Source organism: Ciconia boyciana, chromosome 2, assembly GCF_034638445.1.
Source record: "Ciconia boyciana chromosome 2, ASM3463844v1, whole genome shotgun sequence".
NCBI lineage: Eukaryota > Metazoa > Chordata > Aves > Ciconiiformes > Ciconiidae > Ciconia > Ciconia boyciana.
In genome coordinates, this window is record NC_132935.1 from 30314934 (window position 1) to 30332186 (window position 17253).

Below are 17253 nucleotides of genomic sequence, written 5' to 3' on the forward strand. Positions count from 1 at the left end.
GGTGGCCTCGTCTCACGGCGGCTTTTTATACACTCCCGCCAACTCCATGCCCTTCCCCGCCGCCGGCGAGCCGGGAGCGACAGCAGGGTCCCGACAGCCGGGGGCGGGGAGAGCCGCGCTGCCTCGCAGCGCCCGCCGCTCCCGCTGTGAGGCGCCCCCGGCCCCGGCCTGCCGCCCGGAGCCCGCTCCGGATCCCGGGCGGTTCTCCTCAGAGCTGCCGCAGGGGAGAGGGGTTGAGGGGGTCCCGCTGTGGAGGGTGCAGAGGGTGATCCCGGCGTGGGGCAGCGCGTGGGACCCGGCATGGCTCCCCAGCTGTCCTGGCGTCCGGGGGCTGCGGGGAAAGGAGCCCACCCGGGACAGTGCTGGGAAGGCCTGGTGAGGGGAAAGGGGCTGCTGCCGCCTGCCCCGACACCGTGTAAATGGGAGCATAGAAAAGCACGAATGTCCGGAACTAGGTGCAGGCAATGTAGGAATATTTTTCAAATTCAAATAAGGTATGTATACATACACACACAGACAGACAGACATGCACATAGGAAGCTTAGCCTGGCTGGTTTCTGAAATTAAATTTACAGGTTAGAGGCAGGCTGGCTGGGCTTTTTATGGTTGTTTGTGGAAAGCCTGTTTGCTGTAAGACCGCCTCAGGTTAGGAGAGGCTGCGTCCCTCCCGAGGAGGCTGCGCTGGTGATGGTTTCCCACTCGATGTGCAGCATAACCCTGATTTGGATGTCAGCTGGGGATGAGGGGATGAGTCCAACAGCTTCTGTGTGCAAATGGCTATCACAGGTTCACACCCTTCCCTATGAAATTCCCACATATACGCTTGGGTTCCAGCACTGCTCCCTGCTGCGCTGTCTCTCACTGCCTTTGTAAACAGCTTCCCTGCAAAAATTCAGTAGCATTAATTGCCCCTGGCCTTTAAAAAAGTGCTGCTTCCTACTGCAAGGATTCTTGGAAACTGGAAATCACTAAACTAGCTGAAGATCCAGTTCCTGCCAGCTCCAGATAAAATCTTTTTTATCAAATTAAGCATAGGATCTACTTGTTTTGCTTCAGCTCTAATTCTTCTTTCATTAGCAGTGTGTTGTGCATCGAGTGGCACTTAAAATTGTAAGCATACTTGTTAGCATGCACGCGTTCCTTATGTGACTCGCGTGTGACACAGAAATCAAATGACTCCTAAAAAAATATTTGTTATTCTGACGCATAGGGAATTATCAGGCGAGTTGGAGAAGACAGAGGTTAGCACCAGTGGCGTAAAATGGATGAGGGACTGACTAGGCAGAAGACAAGACATTGGACTGAAAGGTGAATTATTGTGATTTAAATTTTAGTAGACTTTCTGAATAAGAAGGAGTGAGATTATTTTATGTAATAGTAATGAAGTGGGAACAAAAGTACACGTTGGTTAAAGAAAAACGCAGATGGCACAGGTTGGAAGCATGGGGTTGTCATACAGAAAAGTTCAGTACCCCTGAACATTGTGTAAACTACAGTGGGTGAAATTTAGTAGCAGAAAGTGCAACATGGTAGTCTTGAATCATGGTCTTGGCTGATACGTTTTTTCTGATCTGAAGTGGAAGTGAAAGAGAAGGAGGAAGAGTGGGATTTGTTGGTGATAAAATGTCAATAAGCATTACTAGGCAGGAACTGCTCTGAAAAAAACCAGGCACAAACCAGGGGCATGTCATTGGACATGCCTCCCCTGAAAAAGGTCTGTCATCCTCATAAAGCTGAATTAGGATGAATGGGAACAGGTGCAGGAGAGACAAGGGAACTAAAGAGCCTCTTTTACAAGAGGAGACTATAAAAGCTTAGTGTGCTTTGCATAGCGAACAAATGGTAAGAGGGGAAGTGACAGCTGTCTCTATATACACATCATCAGAGAGGTAAACACCAAGAAATGAGAAGAGTTATTGAAGCTAAAGAGCAATCTTAGCCAAGGAAGAATTACATATACGTGTGCCATGAACAATTTGAGGCAAGATAACAGATCAAGGTTTGGAACCACCCAAGGTATTCCGGTAACTTTGCAATATTAAAAGTGGAGACATGAACAAGGTACACAGGAGCTATGTCATATACAGGAGTATATGCCCTACAGAGCATATACTATTTCCCACCTCTTCCTCAATTTTTATTTCCATTTCCCACCATCTTCTCACTGCCATGACCTATAGACAAATCTCCAGATCCAGAGCATCTCCCAGTGACTCAGTACACTTGCCAGACTTCCAGATGGAGCTATACTGCAAACTTGACCGTAGCCTATCTGTAGTAGCCCAGGACTATGCACCTCTATTTCCAGTCCAACATTTGCTCAGATGGAACCCAGCTCTCTTCACTTTTTCCAGTTTCTCAGTTTATTTTTATAAAAACAGCTTTAATTTGTTCCTGAAAACCAAATTAGTGTTAAGGCAGGGAAACTCTAATGAGAAAATGTCTCTGGAAGAGGAGAGGAAAAGAAATAGAAGTGGAGTTCTGGTGCCTCCTCTACTCATGCATTGAAGTTGATCAGTTGGTCTCACCTGCCACATATAAAGCTTCCCCATTCTCCCCATTTTTCCAATATGTGCCCTGCACCCACCAAAAGAACTTCCTTGCCCAGCCAGAAGGAGAAGGATGGCAAGAAGACAAAGCCCTGGGCAATCTAATCTAATCTAATCTAATCTAATCTAATCTAATCTAATCTAATCCAATCTAATCTTTTAAATTCACTCTGCTTTAAACAGGGGCTGTTCTAGATGAGCTACTTCCAGAATTATTTTTTAGAAGATTTTATGAATGTATCACAGTATCATTAAAACTCCCCCAAATCAAATTTGAAGGTTTATCACAATTTCACATTCATGTCAGGACAGGAATCATGCCAGTGACATACCAACCACAAGGCAGGTGGTTTATAAACCTGGTAGGACGTAAACCAGTTTTGTGCATAAAGGCATTAGTTATGTGTGCCACATCCTGGAGGACTCCCACATGGAGGAGAGGCATCAGTACCAACAAGATCTGCAGTGGAGGGAGTATGAAAACTAGCAAACATCATGGGTAAGCAAAGAAAGGGATTAGAGTATTTTGAAAGAAAAGTAGTGAATGATATGAACTAAGATGGAGCTCAGCATGGACAATTCTAACATGCTACCTTAGCTACCAAGATTTTTTTCAGTATCAGTGCTAATTCATGTAAAGCTAGTCTCCTTTAACATTCCTCCCACTATCTGTAATTGCAGTCAGAGAAACAATTAATACTGTTCACTGATAGTTACTTACTCACATTTGAAAAGGAATATTTTGATGATAAGGATAACAGTAAAGAAAGAGGGGAAAAAACCAAACCCACCCAGAATAGATGTTTACTTTCATTGTTTTAGAGCCATTAGTAATTTCTAAGAACAAGCTATAGCCTCACCCAGTTTTCTTAATAGTCACATGTAATATAAAGCACTGTATCTTTTACACCTACTTAAATGGACAAATTTGAGGTTGTACTTTACTGCCTGGGTAGGAAGACTCAGTATCTACTGAAATTTCTGTCCTGAGCTCTAAGACAGATACAGAATTTTTCCAGAGTCACTGTTTGTTCTGAACTCCTTGGCATTTAGACAACCTAAAAAGGACTGTGGAAGGAAGGAAGAAGCAATCTAAGAAAAAGTTTTGACCTCAGACACTTTAACTTAGACCTTTAAATCAAACAAGTAAGTTACTTCTGAGGAAAAAGATGTCCTGTGTATATCTGCTTTCACTGAGCTCTTTTTCTGTGGGACTTGAGGGTCATCAAGAGTACCAAATGAGACAGGAGACTTCGTCCTGTCTTCTTCCTCTCTGATCCCCTTCCTTTTTCCAGATAGTGTTACCCTTTCCCTCTGGATTTTCCTCCTTTCCCCCAGCCTGAGTACACTGTGTCCCTCAACACCTCTCTCCAGGTGAAATACTCACTTGCTTCCTTCTCAGGAAAGCCTCGTGCAGAATCCCTTAAAAACACTAGCCTTACCAGCGAGAGATCTCCTCTTCCAGCCTTTAAAAGTCTTTGCTGGGCTTTTCGTTATCAAACATGGCCTAAGTTCCCTGCATGTTACAGACAAGAGAAGTGTTTTAAGCAAATACACAGATGGCATAGAAGACAACAGTCAAAATTAAATTTGGTCTAAAGTGGAGGTTGAAATAAAAAAGCTTTCACAGAGCAAAGTGATATTCACCATTGGACAACAACATATCCCAGTCTGCCACGGACCACATCACGATATACTCAGCTATGTTTCCAAATCGGAGACTACTGGATTCAGTGAAATACATTTTCAGACAACATGTCAATAAATGCTTTTAAAGTATGGATAAGTTATAGAAGAAAAATAAGCAAATATATTGTATATATTAACAAGTTTTCTATGTGATCTCTAAGGCACTTGAACAAATGTCGTCCCCACAAATACTGATGTTTCAATGAGCAAAATGCTCAGATATGTGTCTTCCCTGTGAAATTCTGATTAGTCATTCAGGTTTTTTATTCCTATACCACAGATTTTCTCTATATGCATTGCTAAGACTAACCTTACTTCATAAGTTTTAAAGAGGATGCTTTTTAATTTGACAATGAAAGATAATTCCTTTGGATCCCAGCGAGGCTCCTCCTTTTTTTTTTTTGGAAAATGCGTATTATCCACACACATATTTATAGGTTGTATTACATTGTAGAGTTATTATTGTTGGTATTTGCTCTTTATATAACAGTAGCAGTCAGAGGACCTATCATGCTAGATATTGTACAAACATTTAATAAGACCTTCTTCAGAGGCCTGAGAGACAGATGGGAAGCAGGTAGGCAGTCAGGAGCACTGGGAGTAGCTCATAATTACGAAGCAGAATAATGAAACAGTTAGAAATAGGATTCCAGGATCCTTGATGATTCATCCCATGCACAAAATCACTAGAACTTTGACTTCCAAAAAGTTTTCTTGTCCTAATTTCTTGATGAGATACAGAAATTTATTTCAGGGCAGACCGCAGGTCACAATGTGGTAGGTCCCATCTCTGTGTTGTAACTAATAAATCTACTGCTGCTTTAGATAATGGTAAAGTCAGATTTACAAAAAAATATAAGACAGACTTCATCCTAATTTAAAATCGATTTAAGAATAATAGTCGAGTTCAGAGATGAAAAGCAGTCAAGAAGTGAGGTTAAAATTCACCAGACAACATCTATCTATTAAAAAAATAAACAGGCAAATTTAACACACAGAATTCTATAAAGTTTCCAGTTAGATAGCCATTATGGTATTACTGTAAGTATTACCCAGATGGCATTTACACTGAAATGTAAGTCTCCATTCAAGAGTGGAGCAATCTGCTCATGTGTGCTCTGGCACTGAGGCTTAGAAGAGTAAGGATTTGACTTCATCTCTTCATAAAAGCAAAATCTGAACATGTCTGCTATGAAATTCACACAATTTGGTGGCTCCTCTCCACTAATGTATAGTTTATATTTAGTTTACATTGACCTTAAACTGAAAATCTAAAGTGAAAAGGACTAGTCAAATGTTAAACAGGTGATTAAGTTTACCAGGATAATTTTCTAAAGCTTACACAAACCATTTATTCTCAATCCTTGGTATTAACTGATGTGACAAAATTCTCAGTCTTAGGATCCAAACACACATAAGGAAAATCTGAAAGAGAAACCCACACTCTGTATAAACTTAAACAGCAGTCCCACTTCCCAGTCTGAAATGCCCCAGTTCTCACTCTTTCTCTGACCATGTTCACTGTAGCATGTCTTTACCAGAAGACATTTTATGGTTCAAATGCCTTTAAATATTCCATTAAATGGTTTAGAGGTAAGACTAACCTGAGCACTTTTAGAATTATGGTCCAGATCCTGCCCCTTACCTACCTTTTTAGAAGGACTGAAATATATCAGAACTTAAATAGTTCTGCAATATAGCTAGTGAGAGGCAAAGTCCTAGGACAGAAAGCGCAGCGTGAATCCACATTCTTTACATGTCATGGAGAAGTGCTCAACAAAAGCATCTTCTGTGTCAGTAAACTAAAAACCCTGAGGAACACAGTGGGAGGGTAGATCTGCAATTGTGAGGATCCATCAGCCAAAGCCTTGATGCTACTGATGGTGGTGGGGACAAAGATACAAAAATGACTTCCAGAAATAGATAAGAGGTTGTGTTTGCTCATGTTTCATAACTCACTTCCAGAGAGTGGAGGAGGTTGCTATTTCTAGCAATCCTGACATAGCGATTCTCCCAAATGACTTTATTTAGGCTTTGCTCAAGGGACCAGGAGTTAGTGCAAGATCCTCGACTGATTAGCAAACTATCACCTCTAAATATTGTTTGCATCCCTCATGATGATTCACTTCTCCTTACAGATGCATAAGACAAAAGATCGTTAACCCAAGAGCGTGTAGTCTCATTTTGAACAAGTACAAGAATAATTCCCATTCAAAGAGGCAGAGGCACATAGTTGGCCAAGAGATTTAGGTTGGGCAGTTATATTTACTTCTCATACATATGCTTGGACTTTACACTTCAGCTAGATATTTTTCCACATAATACTAATCACCATTAAAACTAGGGCTTTGTCAGGAGGGATGAAGAAATGATTTGAAGCTTATTCTGAATTTATGTACAGGGCATGCACAAAAATGTTTTAATAAAAGGCTATGTACATTCAAACTACTAATCTAAGAATTACGATATTTCTCTGTAGCATAATTGTGTCTTCATTCCTGGATTTAGGCATATGCATTTCCAAAACTCATCAAATCAGAATGTATAAATTTTACTTTCATTATAAATATAAAGGTACATTTATTCTTCCAAGTTATTCACATATTTCACAGAAATCTCAGCAACTAAGATACTTTCATCTCTAACTACAGAAATTTCCGATATTGACATTTTGCTGAGAACATGAGAAAGAAGCTATGAAGTTATGGCACTAGCCAGCCACACAGAGGGTCAAATTATAGAGCCAGTGAAAAGACTTTTAATGTATAACCATAGAAATTAATGTAATTGCCAGCCTCCTCCTTTCATAACAAAAGAGTAAAGCTTGGGAAATTTCTGTGGTGATTTTGTAATTCCTGTTACGAGGTCTAGGAAGAATCAGCTCCTGCTGCATTAGGTTATTATAGGAGTCTCACCCAAATAATCTTGTTCCTTGCATGTTTTCTTTTCAGAACTAAGTGAAGAAAGAAATATAAAGAGTGATTGAGGAAGTCCACTATTAAAACAGAAAAATTCCTTCTTCCATGATGAGGCAGATCGATAGCAATTACAAGTAAGATCAGACTTATCTTTCATCACATGCTGCCACTTATATAGCATACCCCAACCCCAGTTTTGGCTTATTCATATAAACACTGATACATACTATGTCTTTAATTCAAACATTTTTTTCCCAGACAGTAATTCTTTCCTCTTCTCTTTGCCTCCTCCTCCTCATCCCTACATTGTTCGTACAAGGGAGAACAAGGCAACAGAAAAGCATTGCTCTCAAGAGCTGAGCCTTTGCCAAAAGGCTATGCTTACCAAGGCCATGCTTACTTCTCTAGAGTTATATCTATATTTGTAATACTGAATTGCTTCTGCAAGAGACTGAGAATGCTAACTCACCCATTTACATCTGTTTCACCCCCAAAATAAACTTTTAGTATAGTATTCACAAAATGGAATACAGAGCAGAAGGAACAGGTAAGAGATCTGTGCGAAAGTTATCCAACCTATCTGTGGTTCCCAAATTGTAAGCAATGAGACTACAGCAGGTGTTTCAAACTGTCTTCAGAGATTGCCTTTAAATGTGACGTTTGGTGGTAAGTATACATGACAGCTTAAGCACAATTTGAGAGCTGAAGGTCCTCTGGAAACTTTTTGGATCACCAGAAGAGAGCAATGAACTCATACTTCACAAGAACAGCTATCAGCTGCTTCTAAAGAAAGCTGGCAAAGTTATCTATAATTTTACTTGAAGAAAGAAAGATGCACAAATACTTCAGTTGTTTGACCTTTATTGAATATACCCCCCCCCCAAACTTGAAAATCAGCTGGTCACACCCAGAAAAGTAATTGGCTTAAGAAATATTAAGTAGACAATATTTTCCCATTTGTCATTTAATTATTGTGACTCAACATAGTGGTGTATTGATGATAAAATGTAGACAGAAATAATACCATAAGGATTTCATATTTTATCGTTGTTGCTGGCAATGATATGATCTTTTAAGGGAGTGAATGAAGCACTGCTTTTCAAAAGGATATAGTCAGAAAGTGTCATCTTAGTGTCATATCTATACATTAAAAGCATCCAAAGGGGATAAAATCCCAGTATTGTTAGCTACTAGGAATGCCCTCTTACTGAACTGCTGGTCAGCTACAGTGCTGCAGGTATTTGTACAGTAGGCATGTTATTCAGTAAATCGGAAAAATGCACATATGCAATAGAATAAAAGTATGAGGGAAATGTCATGCTGATAAAAGGGAGGCATTTTAGTACATGCTATTTTATATATATAAGCTTGCCTAGAAAGATCCAACCTCAGAACTACAGCATATTTAAAAAATCTGTTGGGATCAGCATCACATAAGCCAGTTGGCTAACCGTTATGACATCATCTTGATGACATTTCTCTGTCTGTCTGCTTGGAAGTAATGCGATAACCATGGAACGGGTAGCACCATAGCACTCTAGCAGCTTAAATACCTCTGCAGTTTTCTGAAGATCAAATAAACAGCCAGCTGGTCACACTGGTTAATACCGTACTGCCCAGCTATAAACTGAGTGTTTTCCCTATTCATCGTCCCAGTTAGGCATATTTACTGATAAATGACTGAGTGATTTATTGGCTGAGCAGGAAAAAAGAAGAGGGAAATAAAGGGAAGAAGAGGGGTATGAAGCCTCTATTGTGTGACAGAGGGAATAGCCTGGGCCAAGGACATATGGAGCCCGTGCTGTAAGGAGAATGGGAGCTGAGTGTGGCAAAAGGATAACAGAGACTGATATAAATTCCTGGGGCAAGCAGAAAAGAGAAAGGGGACTGAATAGCAAGGGGCAGCAGTGAAGAAAAAGATGGAAAAAGATTTGTGGCACAATTATTATTTGCAGATAGAAGACAGGCTGGTTGCCAGGAGTCCATAAAACAGAAAGCAGAAAAGGAAGGCAGCTTACAATGCCTGTGAGTGGAGAAGCGAAAAGAGCCAATGGCAAGGTCAATAAATACGTCCAGTAAAAGCAGTAATGCACTGGTACAATCCTCCAGTATAAACAGAGTCCCCATCCTTGAAATTTTGTACATCTATAATCAAAAAGAAAGAGGCAAATCAAAGAGATTATGCTAATTTAAATGAAATTAAGGTAGCTACTTAGCCAGATACTATGAACAAGATTTGGTCCAGCAGAGTATCCATTATTGTCCTGGATTGAAATTTCATTTGTTTTATTTACTAGCAAAACTTTAATGACCTGAACAGTGGCACAAAATACACCCTCAGCAAGTTCAAGGATGAAATCACAGGCTGCTATCCAGAGGAACCCAGACAGGCTGGAGAAATGTGCTGACAGGAGCCTCATGCAGTTCAACAAAGGCAGTGCAAAGTCCTGCACCTGGGGAGGAACAGCCCCATGCACCAGGACGTGCTGGGGCCGGCTGGCCAGCAGGCAGCTTTGCACGAAAGGACATAGAGATCCTGGTGGACAACAAATGGAACATGAGTCAGTGGTGTGCCCTTGCTATGGGCAGCAACATCGTAGCCAGCAGGTTGACGGGAGTGATAATTTCCCTGTCTTCAATGCTCACGCAACTGGTTCTGGAGTCCAATTTTGAGCCTGCTAGTACATGAAAGACATTGAATAAGTGTTGTGAGTGCAGTGGAGGGCTGGCAAGACAGTTAGTGGGCTGGAGCACATGGCAGGCAAGGAGAAGCTGAGCACGCTGGATTTGTTCAGTCAGTAGGGCAGGCTGGGATATGACTGCTTTAATTCTGTTTCACCTCAGTGCCTTACTGGAAAACGATTGCACCATGTTACAGAACAGTTTTGGAATGATTGTTTTGTGCCTAGTACAAATATTAATATAACGTACCTTCTATTTTAATTAGGAATTTATGGAAAATAATACAACAAAAAAGAAGCTGCAGAAAGCAACATGTTGTTTTGCAGCTGATGGTGCATAGCGTGCCTGGCAGTGTGCAAAAGACATTTACACGGTGCTTTTCATTGAGCATGCCATAGTTGGTGTGACATGTCACAGCCAAGAAGCAAGTTTGTCATATGCCTTCCATTTCACTGAAATTTGTGCCAGGCTATGGAAAACATGGTAGGCATGAATGGAAACCTATCAACAGCCAGATCTTTGTCTGCCAAAATAAAAAGAACAACATACTGAGTTAAATTATCTTTCTATTCTGTCACAATCCCCATTTTTTCCACAGTTTCTATTGTCAAAGAGCAGAATCTGATACTTACAGACTAACAGTAGATAGCTCTATAAAATATCTTTCTGCCAGGATTTATTCTATTTTTATTGCTACTCATCTACAAAATCCCAGAGCTCCTATGGCATACTCTGCTCCACCACTTACGTTATTTAAAAGTCCACATGAACAAAAATATATACTGAAACAAGAAAAAATGCAAATTTTGTTAGTATCAGTAATTTTGTCACATTCTTAGGTAAAGGTTTTTATACGTGGATGAACTAGGAAAAAACCCTAAGTAAACACATCTAGGTGAATGTTAAAAATGTGTTGGCACTCTTGGCTGGAACGCTGGGTAAAACACTTGCCGTACTTCAGCACATGTTCCCATCTACCCACTTTGCAACACAGTGCAGCTACAACACATAATTGTGAGCTCATTTGGATACTTTCTGAATGCCATCCAGCCATTTCTGTTGACTGCATTGTTTTGTCTGGTACCTTTCAATTCCTTTCAAAGCCCTGGAAAATATTTGCTTTTGCATGTGTGTACGCACACACACACACACACATCACCCACGTTTAATTGTCAGAGTCAACAGGTTTGCTTCACTGAATATACAGCAGGCCAGGTTGAACAACCAAAACATGCTCAAGAAGTATATTACTAGATGGGTAGAGGACCACATGAGGTTCAGAATAACAGCTTGTATCACTATAGTAGTGGCAACGGTAATGCAAGATAAACCAGAAACATGCATTTCTGTAGAAAAATCTCATCTGCAAAAGTCTACGTGGTGCTCATGAGATAGGTTAACCAGACTGCTGCCTAGTGCAGGGAGCTCATAAAGTACTTCAACAAGTTTTGCACCCCTTTGTCAGCCTGCTTGTACAAAAAATCCAACAAGTCCACATTTGCTACACCAGTATAGTTTGCAGCCATCTCCTGTGCAAAGAGAAGCATGCTTTTCTAGACCAGACATAGGTAAGCAAGAAAGCATCACCAGGAAAAAGAGTGATGATGGAAGGCCCCCCCAAATCCTGCCAAAATTTTAAGGAAAAAAAATCATGAGAGCAAACTCTAGAACAGAGCCTGCTGCTAGAGACAACCCTGGCACAAGTTAAGCAGTAAGATAGATAGCCATTGAGACAGACTGGCAAAATACTCTGTAGATCTTATCAAGCACATATAGATAGAAGAGCATGAGGAGGAACCATGTCCACAGCAAGACCTGACACTGGATACATAACAATGAGCCATAGATTATTTCGGAAACATAAGCGAGAGAGGTTTCTGGGCCGTGGCCAGTGTAATTATGTATATGGAGTTGGATTTAGCTTCTGTTATGGTGAAGGCTGTGCCATTTCCTTCCCCAGGTGCAACCCGGGAGGTATTCCAAATGGAGTAAGTGTAAATAATGAAGCTATTTGTATGCTTTAACTAAGTGTCTATATAGTGATGGAAAAAATAGAATCAGATCATAAATTCCAGCAAACACTAACAAGATAGATGGATTATACAGAGATTCCCAGAGTAGATGGGAAAGCTTTCTGCAGGTAATACTGCCTTGTGCTCTATCCATCTGGGCTGTTTGGCAAAACTCCACATCCTAGTTTAAGATTATGCGAATATTCTCACATATCCATCCACCAGTTCCAACTAGGGAAGCCTGACATTTTTTGTGCATCAGACAGACCAGACAGTGAGTCAGAAGCTGAGGCAAGGAGATGTTCAACAGCTTGTCTTCTTCTGACTGGTTATAACCATGCATTGCTATGATGCTTATTTATCGGTCGTGAATTTTTCCCTGCGCATGCATAAATGGAATTCATCTACTCCTTTTCCTGCCACATAAGGTATTCCTGAGTTCCCTTGCTGACATGGAAATATGTGCACTTACATTCATGATGTCTATCCAGGCAACAAGTTTTAGAGGATGCCTTTTATTCAACAGCTCAGCCACAGTAAATATTGCCAAGTGAAGAGGCTACTCACTTGAACAGGTGCATTATGAACTGGACCTTACACTCCTATAATATGAAGATACAAATGCAAGTATTAAGAAATGGATCCACTGTTTAACTTGAAGTTTTATGGTTCTATGTGTAGTGTTGCCTAGATGCTACTGTGAAGCTGTTCCAGGCAAATCTTTTCTGAATCATGGGACTTCATTTCCTGACTAAAGACATTTCAATACAACAAGGGGGGGGGGGGGGGGGGGGGAAGAGAGAGCTCTAATGTAGTGTTGCTTTTTGTTCGGCATTAGAGAATTACAGACTTTAGCGAATACCAGAAACGTATTTAAAAATGGCAAACCCTTCAGTCAGATCCTGTGACAAGTGAACACCGTGCTTCCAGCATGGATGACAGAGAGTAACTAGGACAGCTGAGCTCAGCAAAGTAGCATGAGCAGCACATTTTGTCAGGTTTCCAAAAATGACTATTGACTGGCAATGCTCACTTTTATTAAATTCAACTAATACAATTTTAATGATTTTATATTATTAAATATTAACCATTAAAAGTTCAAATTGATTGGAATATAAAACAACAGAAAGCAAAACTCAGTGTAACTCAGATCATATTCCTGCGTAAAAGGTCACAATCAGGGTCCAGCAAGAAGTCGCTTTTATGAAGAACTGCCAGGCAGGACTCTCTGCATTAGACCGTCGCTCCCCATCACCTCTAAGAGGAGGAGGAGATACCTGTATACACAGCAAATATTATGATTTTTAGTTTTTAAGGCTATGGGAAGCACATATAGGAACTCTGGTTGGGAATGTTAAAAATATTTTATGGGACTTCTTACATTTCAAAGTGGCATTGAAAAAGTCTGATTATGGACACCAGTATAAGAACATAATTATTTCCACTGTTAATTAATACTGTACCATATTCTCTTTAATCTAAGTTCTAGCACAAGTACTACTTTAAAGGCAGAACACATGTTCCATATCCTCAACTTTATTTAGATTACACTGACTCCATGCCTTTTTCAGAATTTTTCAGTGGTGGAAGTTATAGCAAAGTGCTCTAAGACATTAGGCATGGAAAGTATTGTTTCTAAACTTGCATCCCCTACCTTTCCTGACAGAGACAATGAAATCAGTGGTTCAATTATAGGTCTTACACACTGTTGGGCAACAAATCAACTTTCATCTGTTTATTCAGGGGTCAGTAGCATTTGTTTAGATATAAATTTAGGTATGCTGCAGACACTGATGCCGTCCATTGCTCAATGATGTCTGACAAGAAAAATTATTCCTTGATTATACTCTTTCTCCAACAGAGATTTATTACACAGACAATGCACAAGACTGTGGGAGCTCTTAAATTAGGGCTTAATGGCTGGCAGCCTGCAGTGTTAAAAAAAAAAATCACTGTTCTCTGAAAGAAGCAAATGGAAATGTCTTTGTTTTTTAATGGAAACGTCTTTGTTTTTTAATTCAGTGGAGAAATTATCATAACCCTGAAGGATGATTGAGACATCATGTACAGAGAGAAAAGGGCTATGTGGACTGAAAGAGCTAGTCAGACAGGCTATTATGGGCAACATGTCCTGGTCTCATAATTACTCAAATCAGCAACCAATTTGGTGCATATCAGTGGGAGATTTTCATCTGTAGCTCCTTTTACCTTGTGATACGATTCTTTCGGACTTTGGGAATAGAATTAGCTGGACTTTTCTCAGCCTATAGAAGCAAAAGCACTTATTACTTAGACCTTGCATGAAAAAACATGCAGGCAAAATATAAAAGCTTTTTAGATAGAAATGGATACCAGTCCATTACTATCAACATTTATTTAAACACAGGATCTTATAGCTCAAGAATAACTTGGATAAACTGCATTTGTTTCCATGCTTATTTAGTTACTCCTGCTGGACTAGAGCAATCTGCACTGTGTGGCAGCTCAGGCCTCCTGTTAGCTGCAAGTGGTGTCAGAAATGTGAATGTTGAGGAACTGGCTCCACCATGTGGGCTATGGAAAATGAACGTTGTTAAGTCCAGCAAAAAGAATCATCCTTCACTTCAGTTTTCAGTACAGATGTTTGCATTGTCTATGGGATAAAGGTAGGATGAATAGTGGCAATGTCTCTAAAAAAGAAAAAAAAATACTGGGAGGAACTGGAAGAATTAAAAGTCTTAATCCAGAAAATCTTTATTATTACCACCATGCAGGTCTGAGAGAACTGGCCCATGGTCTCGCTGGTCTAGCCCAGCGAGGAAGGTGGTCTAACTCCAGGAAGGAGTTTCGAGTTCTTCAACAGTTTTCCCACAGATCTTCTGCAAGATATTAGTAACAGTAAAAGAGTGACAGTGTGCTACTCAAATTCACCGAAGGCATATTTTTTTCCTAACACCTACTACATGTTCTCCTTACCAATGGCATGACAGAATTACAAGAGCATGAGTTAATGTAAACCTCTGGCTTGGAGAATTAGTGGTACAATCAGTGAGGCTTACTTTAAGAATTCCCGTACAGGTAACACTCTGTGTAAGTGCTCCTGCTTGTGCTAAGTCCAGCTATGGTTCAGTAGTGCAACCACTTCTTCTGCATACCTGCTGGCATCATCACTTCCAACCTTCCTGTTGGATTTTCTCCTAGAAAAGCAGGATGCCATCTCCAGGGAGATCTTGTTAAATAGAGTTCTTAACAGAAGTGTTGCAATTTATTATGCCAATCTTACCAGTTTTCTGAAGCAGAGACAACTCCTTTGACTGGATGGAGTTTGCTCTACTGTCCTACTTAATTTACCATCTCACTTAGTGATAATTTTCATTCTCATATATATATATATTCCTATCAATCCTTCTTCGTTTGCACCCATGTTCTTCACAGTCTTATTACTGAAAGTGAGGTGTTCATTCAGACCATGGACTTAGATTATCTTTGCCTCATCCTGATTACATAGAAGCTGCATTTCTTTCTTCTCCATCTTCGTTTTTCATGGCTGATTTTCCATCTACTATTTATTTTTTTCAAAAGTAAAAATCGACAAACACACATTGTATAGCTGCTTCCTTTGCTGAGGCATGGGACAAAACACCTGAGGAAGAACTAGATATTGTTTTATTTTGCTAAGCTCACTGACAATATGAACATTCTTTAACTCTGATGATTACTCAGCAGATAAACACTAGCAAGCAGATCCAGGAGAGTCTTCCTCTGAGATACAGTAAAAATAATATATATTCTTTTCAGTTTGTAGTAGAAATGCATAACCATAGCTGGTTGTATACCGAGGGTCATACCAGGAATTCATAGTTCAGTTATGAATTTACACCCAACTGAAAGATGGCCACAGCTGGTGGGAAACATGTTTCAGTTAATAAAAGGGCTTTGAAACTGCAGAAATAAGCTTTTAATTTTCTAGTAATTGCTCCTGTGAGGTGTGGGAAGCTGCGAGGGTTTCAGTGTCTGCAAAACCTAATAGGTGGTAATTCATTTCAATCATTTGCCTGCCCTCCTGAAATTAATATATACATTATATACATTAAAGTACTCAAGGATTTAGTGCACCACAATGGTTAGGGTAATTTTTACTTTTTTTTTAATTCGTCAGTACCCAGAGGCTTTTTTCTCTATTTAAGATAGACGAGGCAGCAGGATTGGAGTCCACATAACATATTCTTAGTTTGTTACCAAGGTAATCAATACTAAGCTACACTATTCATCAGAGAGAAAGGCAATGGAACAAAACTACATACGCTTTATTCTTCAAGACAAAAACAAAAGTGCAAAGCATATTTGCAGTGAGGTTGATGGCTTTTTTGTAGTAATAGTTTGAAGACAGAATGGAATCAGAGCAAATGCATGAGGTAATTATATAAATTTTGGACTGTATTTTCCTTTGTGCCAACATACAAAGCATGTGTTTGCTGTTGGAACCAAAACTGCTATGTCAGTAGTTGATAAACTGCCTATTCTGCCTTTCAGAAGCAGTAGAGGAAACATGCAAACAAAGAAAGTGCACTCAGTATCTGATTTTGTGGGCAATTAAGATATTATTTCACTTTAACAAGTTTAATTTGTCTGCTTAAAAAGTATAAATTAATCAGGAAATTTCAGAATTATGTAACACTTCAGCTAACTGATCCATGTGCTTCTTGCAAGAAACCAAAATTCATATCCAAGTTAGTGATAGTCAAGATCAGACATGAATGTATGAATTTTGGGAAGATGTAAGAGAATATTTGTGTCCAGGCAAGAAATAAACACCTTTTTTGTACCTGAAAACAGAGAACAAGTGATACTGTTCTGGTGTCTCATATTTTTGAGGATCTGTTTGATTGGATACACAGAAACCAGGATGAGATATTAAACTAAACTCCAACAGCTAAAAAGGTGATTACTAGAGTGTCTGTCCACCCTTGTATTACAAGGATATGTATCAGAGAAAAGAGTAGCAAGGTTTTCTAGTAAGTTCTTTTTACTTTCAATCATCACTCAGCATTAGAAATAAAACCAGAAATCAATTTTTTATGTAAGTCAATTTATTGGTTCTCTGAAGACACAAAAGCTGTTATTTCAAGTGCAGGCAACTAATCTTGTTTTATTGCCCAAATAACAAGAGATTAAAATATCACAGTCAATGGCTTTTAGGTAGAAAGACTCAAACTCTTGTCTCAGTTATTTGTGTTGAAATTTTCTCAACACCAAGATCAACTGCATATGGATATGAAAAGAAATTTTACATGTAAGACATAGTACAGTAGAAAAAAAATGTTGCTTATGAGCTTTCTGTAGAAACATTTGTTATGTGTTGAGAAGATGTACAGATTCAGGAGTTTAAAGAAGATCTAAGAGACTCTTAAAATCAGTACTGTT